Source organism: Helianthus annuus, chromosome 11, assembly GCF_002127325.2.
Source record: "Helianthus annuus cultivar XRQ/B chromosome 11, HanXRQr2.0-SUNRISE, whole genome shotgun sequence".
NCBI lineage: Eukaryota > Viridiplantae > Streptophyta > Magnoliopsida > Asterales > Asteraceae > Helianthus > Helianthus annuus.
In genome coordinates, this window is record NC_035443.2 from 37,213,026 (window position 1) to 37,228,921 (window position 15,896).

At 32.2% G+C, this 15,896-nt stretch overlaps 1 long non-coding RNA gene across 3 annotated transcripts; it reads left to right on the forward strand.

The window, feature by feature from the left end:
- The first annotated feature begins 3,948 nt into the window (after positions 1-3,948).
- LOC110930209 lies at positions 3,949-7,342 on the forward strand. 3 transcript variants are annotated; one of them, XR_004872399.1, is made up of 7 exons: positions 3,949-4,159; positions 4,226-4,285; positions 4,352-4,414; positions 4,620-5,197; positions 5,610-5,706; positions 5,834-5,983; positions 6,988-7,342. It is a non-coding gene; the product is annotated as an uncharacterized LOC110930209 (long non-coding RNA). The 3 variants fall into 3 exon arrangements; XR_002587713.2 differs by having other exon boundaries at positions 3,951-4,159; positions 5,889-5,983; XR_002587712.2 differs by having other exon boundaries at positions 3,954-4,159; positions 5,610-5,687; positions 5,889-5,983.
- The last annotated feature ends 8,554 nt before the right edge of the window (positions 7,343-15,896 follow it).

Here is a 15,896-nt window from a genome sequence, read left to right on the forward strand (position 1 = left end):
TTAAAATGGTGGTTTAAAACCACTGTTCGGTTAAAACTGTTCAACCTAACATGTGTTTCCATTAACTATTGACGAAATTGCAAACAGATGTTAAAATTACATAGAATTCAAGAAAATGAAACAATAACTTAAAGAACTATAATTTAACACATAATCTAATCGGGCAAAGCAATCTATTATATGAGAATTCACTGATTCTTACAACATGAAACAAAACATCATCATCTGCAATAATCAGATGATCAAAATGCAGTACATGAAAACGCTTCTTCAGCTGTTGAAGAGTAGCCCTTTCCTCATATACTTAATCCTTAACTTTGTTCATAAAGAGCTCCTTTAAAACAAACTTTATGCTTCTTTTAATACAAAAAAAGGCAGGAAACACCATTACTCTAGTAAGATAAAATCTTATCTTAAAACAATAGCAGATCATTTCTTGCGTTTAGTAGGAACTACTGTGGGTTCTACATCATCATCTTCTGCACAAGTCAATTATAATCATCATTTAGTCATAAGCAAAAATTATTTTACCTATAAATTTAATAATCTTTCTTTGTGTTTAATTAAACTTTATGCTTCTTTGAATACAAACCTATAATAAATCGCAGCAGATTGTATGAATTTCAAACAACTGTGATTAGACTGAAATATAAACCGAGAATTAGAGTATATCACTTCAAAATTAAAAACTCAAATTTGAAAATCGGAGTAGCAAAAAACACATACTTTAAACGATGTTGGAACAATAATACTGGAAACAACCGTAGAACAATCATCATCATTATCATCTGCAACAGATCGTTGACAATCATCATTTAGTCATAACTCAGATAACAAAACTTTAATAAAAATCAAAAACAAAAACACATAGCATGATTATGGCAAACCAGATATCAACAAAAATCAACAGATGAAACCCTAATTTCAAAAAGAATAATCGGTGAACATATTCACAGATAAATAGTCAACAGATGTTGTACTCATATCATAACCATTAAGAAAAATCAACACAAATCTATAAACATACAAATCAAACCTGAAGATGAAAATATCTTCTAAGAGAAACACCATAGAACCATTAGTCGGCGCCCCATCTCTTGATCTAACTCTCGAACGAAACCCTAGCAATGGTTACATGAAAAGACCCAAAACACAAAGGATTACTGTAAATAAGAGGAAATCATGAAAGTATTTCAATAAAAAAAGAAGAACAAACCTTTTGATAAAGTAATGGATGAACAAATGAAGGATGTACGCCAAAATCTAATTTACAGCGTTTGTGAAATTTGAATCGCCGGAATATAGAGAGAGAAGGAACCCTGGGCATTTGTAAAAACCTAGTTTGTAAAGAAAGAGGAGAAGTGAGAAGAGAGGTATATAAGGAAAAGGGCAGTGGTACTGTTGGGCGGGAAAAGAGAACTGAGGATGCCCTAATTAAGTGACACGTGGCCCAAATAACTTTCATTTATTATATATAATAGATGTCTTTCATAGAGTACTGCTAAATTCTTTTCTCCATATCGCTTTATCATTCTATATACTCTATATCTTTTTGGTTTAGTAATTCACCCCTATAAAACTCTAAAGCCCTGCCCTGTTTTAAGTATTGTAACCCCTGATTACTGATACCCTGTCCGACTAACGTAGGGCCACGTAACGTATGTCAAGGCTCTGCCTAAATTCGTTGGGGTTCTGTCTTGTGACATAGGGATAAAGTGGAATTGGGTTACTATACTTAATGTGAGTGCATTATATATTTTACTAAATAACCCAGGAGCTATACCCAAAATATAACAACCCTCCTAAAACACCCCTGACACCCTACACTTCCTAAAATATACCCGTATGCGATAAACGAGCCCGTATACCTTTTATATTAATAAAAATAGAATAAAACAAGTTTTGGTATACGCTCGCGGGCCGCGACAGAAAGGAGGCCAGACCGCACCAGAGCACGCCACGTGTCCGACGTGTGTGGGGTCTAGGGCTGACTCAGCAAGCCTATAACGGGACACGTAGTCCCTGGCTGGCCGTGTAGACCCAAGCCAAACCTTACGCGGGCCGCGTAGAACTCGATTTCAGGCCCTCTAAAGTGGGAGCTCGGGCTTCAGTCTCAATTCGCTCACATCTTTCTCTCTCACTCGAATTTCTGAATAGTAGAAGTGATACTCGGGTATAATATCCCCCTAAATAGCGAATTTCTGCCTCGTTGTAAGTATCATAACCCCTGGATACGTATTAGATACTCTGCCCGATTGATCTAGGGTTCCGTAACAGCTGTCGTGGTTCTGCCCGACGTAGTCGTTGGAATGTCGTCTCGGGGAGGGTATTACTAATGTTAAAATGGGTTATTATACTAACACGTGTGCATTGTTTATTTAATTAGATTATAACCAGGGAGTCACCAAGGAAAGCCCTATAATATCAATGTGAGTAATCCTTCTTTTTGTGTAAACCTTTTTGTGAGTAATCCTCTTTTTGTTAAATGTTTTCACAAAACCTCACTTAATTAAATATATACTAAACAGTTATTGAGTATTTGTAAGAATACAATTATAGTGGGTATGTTGGGGTTTTGTATACAAATTTGTTACTGGCGTGGTAACATTCCACAAGTTGAGTATGACAGTACCACTGATGTTAATTGTTATATCTTGGAAACAAATGTAATTGCGGATGCGCCCTCAATACTGTACACTGTGACTTTTTATTTAAACTTGATTAAACTGGGATTCACTCACCAGTATTTCCTGCTGATAAAATTTTTAAACACGTGTTTCAGGTAACTTAGTGTGAAGCCAATAAAAGCCAGCTGGAGAGCACTGAAGGCTTGGAAAAGTGGCAATAAAGTTACCTAAAATAAAATAGATGTTTTTATTAAACAAAATAGGATTTATTCCTATGAAATTGTGTGTACTACAAACTTGGGTTTTACCCATATGTTTAATGTTATAAAATGTGGTGGTCTACTCTGATAAAATATTTCCTAACTACGGTCCTGATGAAAATTTCCGCTGCCAAATTAGACAATACCCGATACCACCAAAACTGGCTCACGGCCGCCCGTTCCCGTGTTTGTACCAGGGGGACGGGGGTTGTGACAGAAGGTGGTATCAGAGCCATGCCACTGGTTCAAGCCAAAGAAGTGTTCTGCTGACACTTAAGTTTTAAATTCTGTGTTAGGAAATAACTTATGTAATTATGTGCTTTATGTTATTTGACTATTTGTTAGTCTACAGTATGGGTAAGCAAAGAATTTCAGACATTTATCGTCAATTAGATAATTCACCAAAAGATAAGGGAACCTCATTTCAACCAAATCGCTCAGGATACTCAGTAGATACTGAGGAAGGAATATTTATTCGTAAAGCACAGTCTGAAAAACCATCTACCACTAAGAAGAGAAATAGGATTATTAGAAAAAGTTAAGAGAAAATAAAGAAAATAAAGAAGTCACAACCAAAGGAAGTGATGATCAATAAGGAAATAAATACACAAACTCAGGAAACAGGAAATAACCCACTAGGGAAAGATGAATTAGATGAACACTGGGTAAATCTCCATATGTTAGCCACTACAGCAGTAAACGCTAACTTATATTAAATAGTTGAACCGCCAAACCAGTACCAGCACCCATGTTACCTATGAGCTAGAAATTTTAAAGAAACTTTTCCCATTAGATAACAACTTAGTAGAGACAGGAGATAGAATAAACCTTACAAAAAAAAAAAAAACATGTTGAGCATAATACTCCTATAACCTAGATAGACTAAAATAAGTTATGGATGCATAATCACTAGTATATTTTGAACCCCAGTTGTAGTTGTAATATATATATATATATATATATATATATATATACTACTTTATAAAGCATATCCAAAGGATTTCTTAAAGTCATAAAAATTTCCTTAAAACACTCCTAAAGCATGATGTACAATCCTTTAAAGCACAACATAATTTGGTTTTCCTATTCTACCCTCACTCACAAAACAAGGCGGAGAACAAAACCACGTTATCAGCTCATTAGGGTTTCTGTCTTTCACATCCGCCCCATTTCTTCTCTCTCTCTCTCTCACCAGGCGATAACCCTTGATCCATGGATTTCACTGCCGAATTCACTGGATCGACGGATTTCACCCGCGAATCCACATCTCAGGTACCATCTGTTTAACCTTATCGGCATTTTTGGTTTGTTGTTTGACTTAGATCTGTTAAATTTTAGGGTTTTTTCTCCGGCTATGACCCTAGAGCGATGGATTTCACTGGCGTTTTCAAATCTCAGGTAACATCTTTTTTACCTTCTCGGCATTTTTGGTTTGTTATTTGACTTGGATCTGTTAAATTTTAGGGTTTCTTTCTCCGGCGATAACCCTAGAGATAGATGGATTTCACCGGCGTTTTCACATCTAAGGTACCATCTTGTTAACCTTATCGGCATTTTTGGTTTGTTATTTTACTTAGATCTGTTAAATTTTAGGGTTTGTTTCTACTTGATCTGTGAAATAGATCCAGATCTGTTACTTTTTTTCTTGCAGATCTGGTTACTTTCAGATCCGTACAATTTTAGTCATGTTTTAAAGATGACTCACTTGATGATTTCTGTTCTTTGCCATTAGGTTTATGGATGAAGACGATAAAGAACTTATCTCTGTCTCCAAAACCAGTGATAAAATAAGAAGTTGAGTTCTGTACTTATCCATTAAGTAGTTGATATATAAGTAGCCATTTATGGTTCTTTATGATGAGCCCTCATGATTTAAGGCTCTTTTGGAGTGAAGTATAAGTCAAAGTATCTCTTAAACCATCAAAATTTTCTACAATTTTTTTTATTCCAGATTTTTAAGGCTCTTTATGTTTCAGATTTTAAGTGGCTGAGGTTTGACCATCACCGTAATTATTCATATTTTAAGTGGGTGAGGTTTGCCCTCAACAGTCAAAATAAAATTATGACTGGATTTGATTTTGATAGTGATGTTGAATGGTCCAGTTGTGTCATTCTTTTGCAAATTTGTGATGTATTAGTACTTTACCCTTATTCTGCAAATGAAATCATCAATTGCGTGGTGATTTGTTGGCCACGGGTAGAGGGGTAAGATCGAAGGCACAGTTACGCGAGATGCCGAACAATGAGTCCAGGTCACAACCATAGGCATGATAGCAGGATGTTTGTTCTTACTTTACAAAGCTTTACGAGGTATCTACTAATTTATGAAACATATATCTATTTAAACTATCATAATTTTCTCCAAAAAAAGCTTATCACCGTAATTATTCAAGGATTGACCTCAACAGTCAAAATAAAATTTCGACCAGAATTTTAGTTGGTAAAATTTTAACGTTCTTTTTGCGACAAGAGATAATTGTTTACTGCCTTGAGCAACTATATTAATGGATTTTTAATATAAAATAAATGGTCAGAAGTTAATTACGATTTAAAAAGATTCAGTTGCTGATTTAGAGAATCTTAAAACGCTTGAAAGATTTAAACACGAAATCAATATCCCATTGGTTTTTAACTACTTTCAATATTAGTCGTTTATGAGAAGTCGTGTATACAATTATACAATTATATCGAACATTCAGTCTCAATTCATATCCCTGCATAGGTTGATGGTTTGGATGCTTTTTCTGTCAAACAAGCTTGCAAAATAGCAAAGGGACATGCCTTGAAGAACGGATCCATTGTAAGCAGTCATAGCTTTTGTAAGCAGTCATAGCTTTTGCTGCACACCCATTTTTCAAATTCAGGCCTGGGCACAACCAAACAGCTAAATTCACTCTTTATTTGTTTTTTTTCTTAACTTTTGTTTCTTAACTTTTTTCCAAACAGCTAAATTCACTCTTTATTAACCGGTTACAATTTCGGTTATTATTCGGTTATATAGGATCGGCTTTTCTTGGCCCTGTTAGATCTGTTCTTGTGCATCCTCATATGCAGAATGTTCCCTCACTTAATCGTCTCATGCTCACTAAAGCAAAGGTAAAGTAAAGTAAAGTTTATCATCGTTCATCAATTTTCTCTTCTTTTTTATAGAATAAAGGTTTTTATATTTGCAACTTGACAAAATGTGATTTATATCAAAGTTATTTTAAGTTAATAGTGTAATAGTTATAACTAATGTTTTCAGAACCTGATCGGATAACCAACTGCCTGTCTTAGTGGTTAGCTGGTCTAAGTGGATTTTAAAGCCAGAAATAATATAAAACTTAAAACAATATACACACTTCTGTTTATCCACGAGGTGGAGGGTTCAAATTTGCTAAATGTTTTCGAACTGGAGTGACAACTAACCGGCAGTTTTACTGTTTCTGTGGTTGTTAGAATTAATATAAAACTTAAACCTATATACATGCCTCCTCTCTGTCCAAGAGGTGAAGGGATTGAGGTGCTGGTATAGGAGGTTAACATGAGTAGGTTTGTTTAGTGAGCCATTCTATAAAAAATTCATATAAATAATATATGAAAATGCTTCAGTTTTTGTGTGAATTTGCAATTTTAGTAAGTTATGATACATTTGGTTCCCTAGCCCCATAGGTTGTGGAATTCCTAAACAAGGTACAACGGGTTGTGAATAGTAATTTCTCAACCTTTAAGGGTCGTTTCATCTTTAGTAGGATCGATTTTGTAATTCAAAGGGGGGTTGCGGCGCAGCTTGTTGCCCATTTACCTGCCACTTGTTTGTAATTTGTTACTTCGGCATTTTAATGAAGATGAAAAAATTAATAACAAAATGAGGTTTTGATAGAGAATAATATAAAAAAACTATCAGCTGCTTCAAATGGGGACGGCTAAAGGGGCTTAACTGGACTGGTTCCATCCCTGGTTATTGGTCCAACCGGTTTTAATAAACCTGGTTATAACTTATATTTGACCCATTATTAGTGTTTTGAAATTGGTTAAATAATCACATTATCAATCAATGATGTCAGTTTTTATAAGTTATATGATTATGTTGAAATGATCAACTGATTTTGATTTTGCAGGTCAACTCTTTTATACATTGTTTTGTTGAAGTTCAAAAGATCACATCATTACATGACTTGGAGATAGAAATATGTAAAAGTGAAAGGGTCAAGAGCTTTGAAGAACTTAAACTTAAACTGGGACCCATTCCGAGGTCACAGAAATTTGCAAAATTACAAGTGAACAAATTTTTGCGTACCTCAGCCGACTCCCTCGCAAAAAAGAAAAAGGAAGGACCTCCGTAGATGACTTATTTGATTTTATAGCAAATGTTTATACAAGGCATACCCTGCAATAACAATATTTTTATTATTTTTATTTTATATGATGTATATGATCATACTATAATGACAGACATAAACTTTCACTTGCCAATTTGCTACATCTTTGTCAGTGACTCTTAGTCTTAAGCATGCTTGGTTTTTTTAACTTATATAGACTATTATAATAAAATGTGCCTTCAAGGTTGTGCGTTTATTGATTGTTTTTCTGTGGATGTACATTTCAGTATGTACATTGGACATATCATACGTGGAAGGTGATTTGAAGGCACTCTTCTAAAAAAGTGCAATGATGGATTAGTTGTAAAGTTGATTCTTGATGACAATGACAAGTTTTTCAAAGACGTTATCGAACCTTTAGAAAATGTGGCATAATGGATGGTTCAGGTAGAATAGGTAATGGGTCAAAATGGTTAAGGTAAATAGTGTGTTTACCCACATCTTTAAAACCCCTCCGCCACTGAAGAAGGCCTCAACCGACCCTCACGTTCTCCTAAACAACCACCGTCGTCGTTGCACGCCACATTGGAAACTACATCCCCGCACATAGCCATAAACTCAACAACCTAAGTGATATGTTTCCCGCCGCATCGCGCGGGTAAACGACTAGTATATATATATATATATATATATATATATATATATATATATATATATATATATATATATATATATATATATATATATAAGTCGCAATGTTCGCCGTTTTTAATCAATCTATTTTTATGATTGTACCCAGATGTTTGTACTAGAAATTTGTCTGTGAAAATTAATGCCACCTACTCCAATAATATCATAATATAAATCAAACTAAGTTAGTTATTAATAAAGCAGTCATGTTTATGATTCTCTTTGAAACCAATCATTTACTTTGCTTTAAAATACATATTGAAATATATGGTATAAAGCTTTAAACCTTCGTGATTTTAATAATATTGTTTCAAAATAATTTATAGAGTAAATTGCCATTTTAGTCCCTGAGGTTTGTCCAAATTTGCCATTTTAGTCTAAATAGTTTTTTTTCGCCTCTGGGTCCCTGACTTTTCCCTTTTGTTGCCATTTTGATCACAGACCCTAACTCCATCCAAAAACCTCATTTTTAACCAGGGGCATTTTGGGGATTTTCATTTTAAATCTTTTCAATTGCCATTTTGATCCAATTCTAAAAAATCAAAAAAAATTCTAAAATATCCAAAAAATTCTAAAAAATTCAAAAAAAATCTAAAAACTCAAAAAAATAAAAAAAATCATAAAAATAAAAAAATTCTAAAAATCATAAAAATAAAAATAATCAAAAAAAATTCTAAAAAATCAAAAAATTCTAAAAAATCAAAAAATCACAAAAATTCTAAAAAAATTTAAAAAATAAAAAAATTCTAAAAAATAAAAAAAATTCTAAAAAATCAAAAAAATTCTAAAAAATAAAAAAAATAAAAAATCTAAAAACTCAAACAAACATATTTTAAAGTTTCAAATTCAAAAAATGACGATATATTCTTCGTCCAGATGAATATATTTTCAAGCTTTATCTATTTTATTGAGTGAATGAGTGGTCATGATGAGATAGAACCATTTATCCATTTAAAAAAACGAATCTCATTTTAAGTTGACATCTTTCACAAACATTCTTACATTTCCACATTAATTATCAACCTTTTGGCCTTTTTATATATGTTTTCATAGCAAAACTATTTATTACAATAATATTTTCATCTTTAATTTAGTATCAATTAATATAATTTACTAAATATAAATATCATGAAATATAAATTTTATAAACTAAAATATAACATGTATGTTCGTTAGTTAGTGGTTCTATCTCATTATGACCACTCATTCACTCAACAAAATAGATGAAACTTGAAAATATATTCGTCTGGATGAGGAATATATCGTCATTTTTTGAATTTGAAACTTTAAAATATGTTTGTTTGAGTTTTTAGATTTTTTTTTGTTTTTTTAGAAGTTTTATGATTTTTATATTTTTTTTATATATTTTTTATTTTTTAGAATATTTTTTATTTTTATGATTTTAGATTTTTTTTGATTTTTTAGAATTTTTATGAATTTTTTGATTTTTGATTTTTTAGAATTTGTTGGAGTTTTTAGATTTTTTTATTTTTATGATTTTTTTGATTTTTTAGAATTTTTTTGATTTTTTAGAATTTTTTGAATTTTTTAGATCTTTTAGATTTTTTTTTATTTTTTAGAATTTTTTTGATTTTTTAGAATTTTTTTGATTTTTTTAGAATTTTTATGATTTTTTAGAATTTTTTTTTTGTTTTTTTGATTTTTTTGATTTTTATAATTTTTACGATTTTTTTAATTTTTTAGAATTTTTTTTGATTTTTTAGAATTGGATCAAAATGGCAATTTAAAAGATATAAAATGAAATTCCCCAAAATGCTCCTGGTTAAAAATGAGTTTTTTGGATGGAGTTAGGGTCTGTGATCAAAATGACAACAAAAGGGAAAAGTCAGGGACCCAGAGGCGAAAAAAAACTATTTGGACTAAAATGGCAAATTTGGACAAACCTCAGGGACTAAAATAGCAATTTACTATTACTGTAATTTATATTTAAATAAATAAAACCAAAGCTATTAAATTAGCCGAAAGGATTTTAAGAATTAATAAAATTTAAAAGATTGCTTTAGTGGATTGAGCCAAAGCAAGTTCTGAAACGCAGGTGTACCAATTTACCATTCTATTTTATCCCTTCTAGTTTGTAACCAGTTGACCATAAGACTTCATACTTTCATAGTTTTATGAAATAACTGATGTTGGGATTACTTGTAAAGATTTCTATTAAAATACTTAGTGATAAAATAAATGGTTAAATGAATATGATGGGTATTCATGATTAAATAAAACCATTTAAAATTTTTAGATTTGGGTTAGTTGGACTACGTAGAAAGGCCTAACTAAACGTTGAAAGCGGTTTCTACAAATCTTTAATATTAAGGTATGTCCATAGTAGGTTTTATGCATGGAAATAATTGATATAAGATTACAAAATTAAACAGTCATATTAGTTATAGGATTGTGTATCCTAAATTATAAAGAAAAATATTCGAGTCGGCTGGTTGATGTATAATAGTTAAATAATACAATACTAGTAAATGAGTTGAGTTGATAAATTGGATGTTAAATTTACCTTAAGTAGTTTCGAAGTTCTCATACTTTAAGAAGATTATAATGAAAACAAAAGAGATGAGATTGAATTGTGATTGGTTAAACTTAATACTAAAAGAATAATAATAAAGATGAAGGTTCTCATAAAATAACTGTAGTAATAAAATATCAGTGATGTACACGTGACACAAATACATTTTTATAAAGCCGATTACATGAATCTATAAAAGATCTATTTAGTTAAATACTTGAAAAAAATAGATCTCGAATATATACGAATTAAAGTATTAATCTTAACATATTTTGAATATAAAATAGACATACTTTGATGGTATGGGATGAAGTACACTACATAAGGTTTGAAAAAAAAAATGTGTTTTTAAGTTTATATTATATCTTATATATATCCGCTATATTGTTATAACTAAAGTTTTCAACTACAGAAAGTAATTAATGTATATTATATATATCTCTCTTGGTAACTCATAAATACAATGTCATGGGTCACATATGCACATATTTTTCTAAATAATGCCTCTCAATCTTAAATATATATTATAATTGATTCTTATAAAGGAAAAGGTAGGAATGTGATAATTGTAATAGATATATAGATGGTTACTTGAGAAGAAATTATTAAAGTAATATAAATAGTGAGTCTGGTATAGTTTAACCCATTAGTTAAAAATGAAATTGTTCTTATGAGTCCTATTTTGAGTAATTTATCTCCTTAAACTTTTAATTCCAAAATATTATATTCGACAAAAATTTATACTACTTTTATAAAAGGATGAAATAAAGTCATGGAAATAAGCTTGATGATTGGTACCATCGGATGTATAGTTATTATTTTATATATGTGTGTATATATTCCGTAAGTTTAATATTAACTAGAGATTTGAAATTTTATACACATATATGCATATACCCAATAGAATTTCTTGATGGTATACCCAACATAATATCTTCTGTAAGATAAACATAAGAGAAAATATCATTGGTGATTCTTATGAAAACATGAAGTCATATAAGAATAAATCCTGAAACGTATTATGTTTTAAAATGTCATCTGTCTCAATAAAATATTCCTTGCGACGGAATCTAACAATATATAAGCATGAATAGAGTTAGTTGTAAGCATACTTATTACATTGAACCTAGCTATAGTATCAATGGAGACAATGATATATTTGAAACTCCATTCTCCAACCAAAAGAAAGCCACAACCATAATAATATCTATTCTTAAATGAAAGAGTTAGGATATTGATATTCACTGGTAACAACCAGGACAGTATTTAGACTTGAATCTAAGAAAAATGCCTTAGTATAAAGCTTTGAGATAAGTCAATTACTTGCGTAAATAAAGTGTGATGGTTATTGGTATCCCGTGAGGATGATGACTAGCACAGTGCATGTATGATAAATAAGCAATAACACTTGGCCACTGTTATTTCTTGTTTATTAATACTACTCGGTTCTAGAATATGATCCATCATGAGAATACTAATTTCCTTGTTTCTTGATATAAGTCAAAATAAATGATGCACTTTTAAAATCATGATTTGAGAGAAATTCTATTTAAGGGAAATAAATGATAATTACCTCTCCGGCAAGACTGGTAGACTCTCCAGCTTGTCCGGATAAGATGGGGGTATCTCTCCGGCAAGACCGGGTGAGATGAGGTATATGTTATGTTAATGGAATTCCCTAAATAGTACCATGACTTGATGTCTAACCTGTTTTTGGAAATATGAATCTATTAAATACATTGACCTGATGAATGGTGTGTATATTACAGTATGTGAAATATATGATTATATAGATATGCATATCTATGAGGAAATCCAAAGACCATAATGATTGACAATTAGGGATAAATCACGAACAGGTGTGTCAATGATAATTTTAGATTTAATAAGGAATCTCTCGAATACATCTATAATTCCAATATCAAACATTATTTCGTTTGATCATCCGTCTCGAAACTCGTGCGACAAGATAAACAGAAGGAACCCTATAAACTGGGACGCTATGGAAAGTATAAGATTTCCCTATGCGATTATTAATGCATTAGGAAGCCTGTAACCAAAAGTTGTGCTAAGACACAAAATATCTAAAAAACTTATAGAGAGTTGTTTTACCTTTATTAAGAGCTCTTGAGAAGCTAAGGAGTAACCACGACTAGATATACTTACAAGAACTCTCTTCCCCTATAATTCTACTAAGATTTACCATTCGGAACCCTTAAATTTATTTGAAATGACAGGAATACATACCTAACTGATAAATCTTTTGTTATACCTCTTCAAAGTTATAGAGGTAAATGAAGAATTTAAATCCATTAAAAGATCATACCAATTAAAGGTAAGAATCTCAAAGCGTATAGAATAGTTCTGGTCAAAGTAAAATTCAAAACAAAGAGCAGAATATACCTTGAAACCAAACAAACTAAATATTCATCCATATTTCAGGGAATCTCGAGGACGAGATTTAAAACAAGGTGAGGAGGATGTAACATTCCCAAAATTTTTATTTATATAAAATATATAAAAACTTATGTTATTAAAAGGATGCATTATGGGTAAATTGACCAATGGAAATATGAGATATTTTGGGCAAGCGTAGGAACCATTTAATAATAAAAATACATTATATTTGAACCTACTCTGTTTTTAATGAAACTTAGACCCAAATGTAGACAAAAGTATTCTAATTCTAATGACATATTCGTTGTTTTATAAACCGTCATATTTTAGAAGTTATAAGCGCCAAATGAGTAAAACAGTTAAATTAATTATAATATATATATTATATAAAATAATAATAAATTTTACTTAACATTGAAGTTTGAATATTGTGTCCAACGAAATTACACATTTCGTGTTCTTCACACCTACCTCAACTATATATATGTATGATGTCTTTCATAGAGTACTGCTAAATTCTTTTCTCCATATCGCTCTATCATTCTATATACTCTATATTTTTTGGTTTAGTAATTCACCTCTATAAAACTCTAAAGCTCTGCCCTGTTTTAAGTATTGTAACCCCTTATCACTGATACCCTGTCCGACTGACGTAGGGCCCTGTAACGTATGTCAAGGCTCTGCCTAAATTCGTTGGGGTTCTGTCTCGTGACGTAGGGATAAAGTGGAATTGGGTTACTATACTTAATGTGAGTGCACTATATATTTTATTAAATAACCCAGGAGCTATACCGAAAATATAACAACCCTCCTAAAACACCCCTGACACCCTACACTTCCTAAAATATACCCGTATGCGATAAACGAGCCCGAATACCTTGTATATTAATAAAAATAGAATAAAACAAGTTTTGGTATACACTCGCGGGCCGCAACAGAAAGGAGGCCAGACCGCACCAGAGCACGCCACGTGTCCGATGCGTGTGGGGTCTAGGGCTGACTCAGCAAGCCTATAGCGGGACACGTAGTCCCTGGCGGGCCGCGTAGACCCAAGCCAAACCTTACGCGGGCCGCGTAGAATTCGATTTCAGGCCCTATAAAGTGGGAGCTCGGGCTTCAGTCTCAATTCGCTCACATCTTTCTCTCTCACTCAAATTTCTGAATAGTAGAAGTGATACTCGGGTATAATATCCCCCTAAATAGCGAATTTCTGCCTCGTTGTAAGTATCATAACCCCTGGATATGTATTAGGTACTCTGCCCGATTGATCTAGGGTTCCGTAACGGCTGTCGTGGTTCTGCCCGACGTAGTCGTTGGAATGCCGTCTCGGGGAGGGTATTACTAATGTTAAAATGGGTTATTATACTAACATGTGTGCATTGTTTATTTAATTAGATTATAACCAGGGAGTCACCAAGGAAAGCCCTATAATATCAATGTGAGTAATCCTTCTTTTTGTGTAAACCTTTTTGTGAGTAATCCTCTCTTTGTTAAATGTTTTTACAAAACCTCACTTAATTAAATATATACTAAACAGTTATTGAGTATTTGTAAGAATACAATTATAGTGGGTATGTTGGGGTTTTGTATACAAAATTTGTTACTGGCGTGGTAACATTCCTCAAGTTAGGTATGACAGTACCACTGATGTTAATTGTTATATCTTGGAAACAAATGTAATTGCGGATGCGCCCTCAATACTGTACACTGTGACTTTTTATTTAAACTTGATTAAACTGGGATTCACTCACCAGTATTTCCTGTTGATAAAATGTTTTAAACACGTATTTCAGGTAACTTAGTGTGAAGCCAATAAAAGCCATCTAGAGAGCACTGAAGGCTTGAAAAAGTGGCAATAAAGTTACCTAAAATAAAATAGATGTTTTTATTAAACAAAATTGGATTTATTCCTATGAAATTGTGTGTACTACAAACTTGGGTTTTACCCATATGTTTAATGTTATAAAATGTGGTGGTCTACTCTGATAAAATATTTCCTAACTACGGTCCTGATGAAAATTTCCGCTGCCAAATTAGACAATACCCGATACCACCAAAACTGGCTCACGACCGCCCGTTCCCGTGTTTGTACCAAGGGGACGGGGGTTGTGACAGTAGAGATCGTCACCATTATGCCACCTAAGCACATTTAGGTACCTCATCTTCAAAAAAGGATCGAAACCATATAGGCTTATGATTCATTAGAACTTAGACGAACCATATGTTTCTTTACATGTTGATTAAGCTATTAGATCTACAAAGGCATTGTGATTCACAGTCGTCCTAAAGAAAATTTACATGTATGTTGGATTTTAACAACCATTCTACGTTTATATTTCTTAACAAAACAATATATAAATTGTTACAACAAACAACAAAATTCTAAACTAAGACTATACGGTATGGGGCGTGGAGAGGAGAGGGCAAAGCCCCTCCACACCACCCGCCACCATTTAAAGGGGGTGTTGCCCCTTCCCATTGTGGGATTCTCCATGGACGTTGTCCCTTTTTTGAGAAAACATGGTGTTTTTGGAATTTAATTAAAATGCCTTTGGGTATCTACTAGTTTCAAGTTTATTTTTTTATTTAAATTATTACTCCATTTTACACTATAAAATTATAATTCTACTGATTCATAATCTCTACCATATTAAAGGGGGTGTTGCCCCTTCCCCTTGTGTGATTCTCCACGAGCGTTGCCCTTCCTTTTTTTATTTAAATAAAAAATGGTTTTTTATTTGGAATTTCCTAAAAATGCCGTTGAGCAATGACTAGTTTTAAGCTTATTTATTTTAACTAAATTATTTACTCCATTTTACACTATAAAATTACCACTCTACCAATTTACAATATCTATCGTTTCACCACTTTTATATCTCTATCACCAATTTTTTTTATAAATTTCAGCACATTTGATCATCATGGGGGTGGTTATCCGTTTCCAATTGAACCAGAAGAACCTTTAAACCTTCGAAGATCAACACGTCATCGTGTAAACCCTCTACCTTTAAACCCAGCTCCTTCAAATCGTCGACGATCAACACGTCGTTGTGCAAACCCTTAACCTTCAAATCCACGACCTCCATGA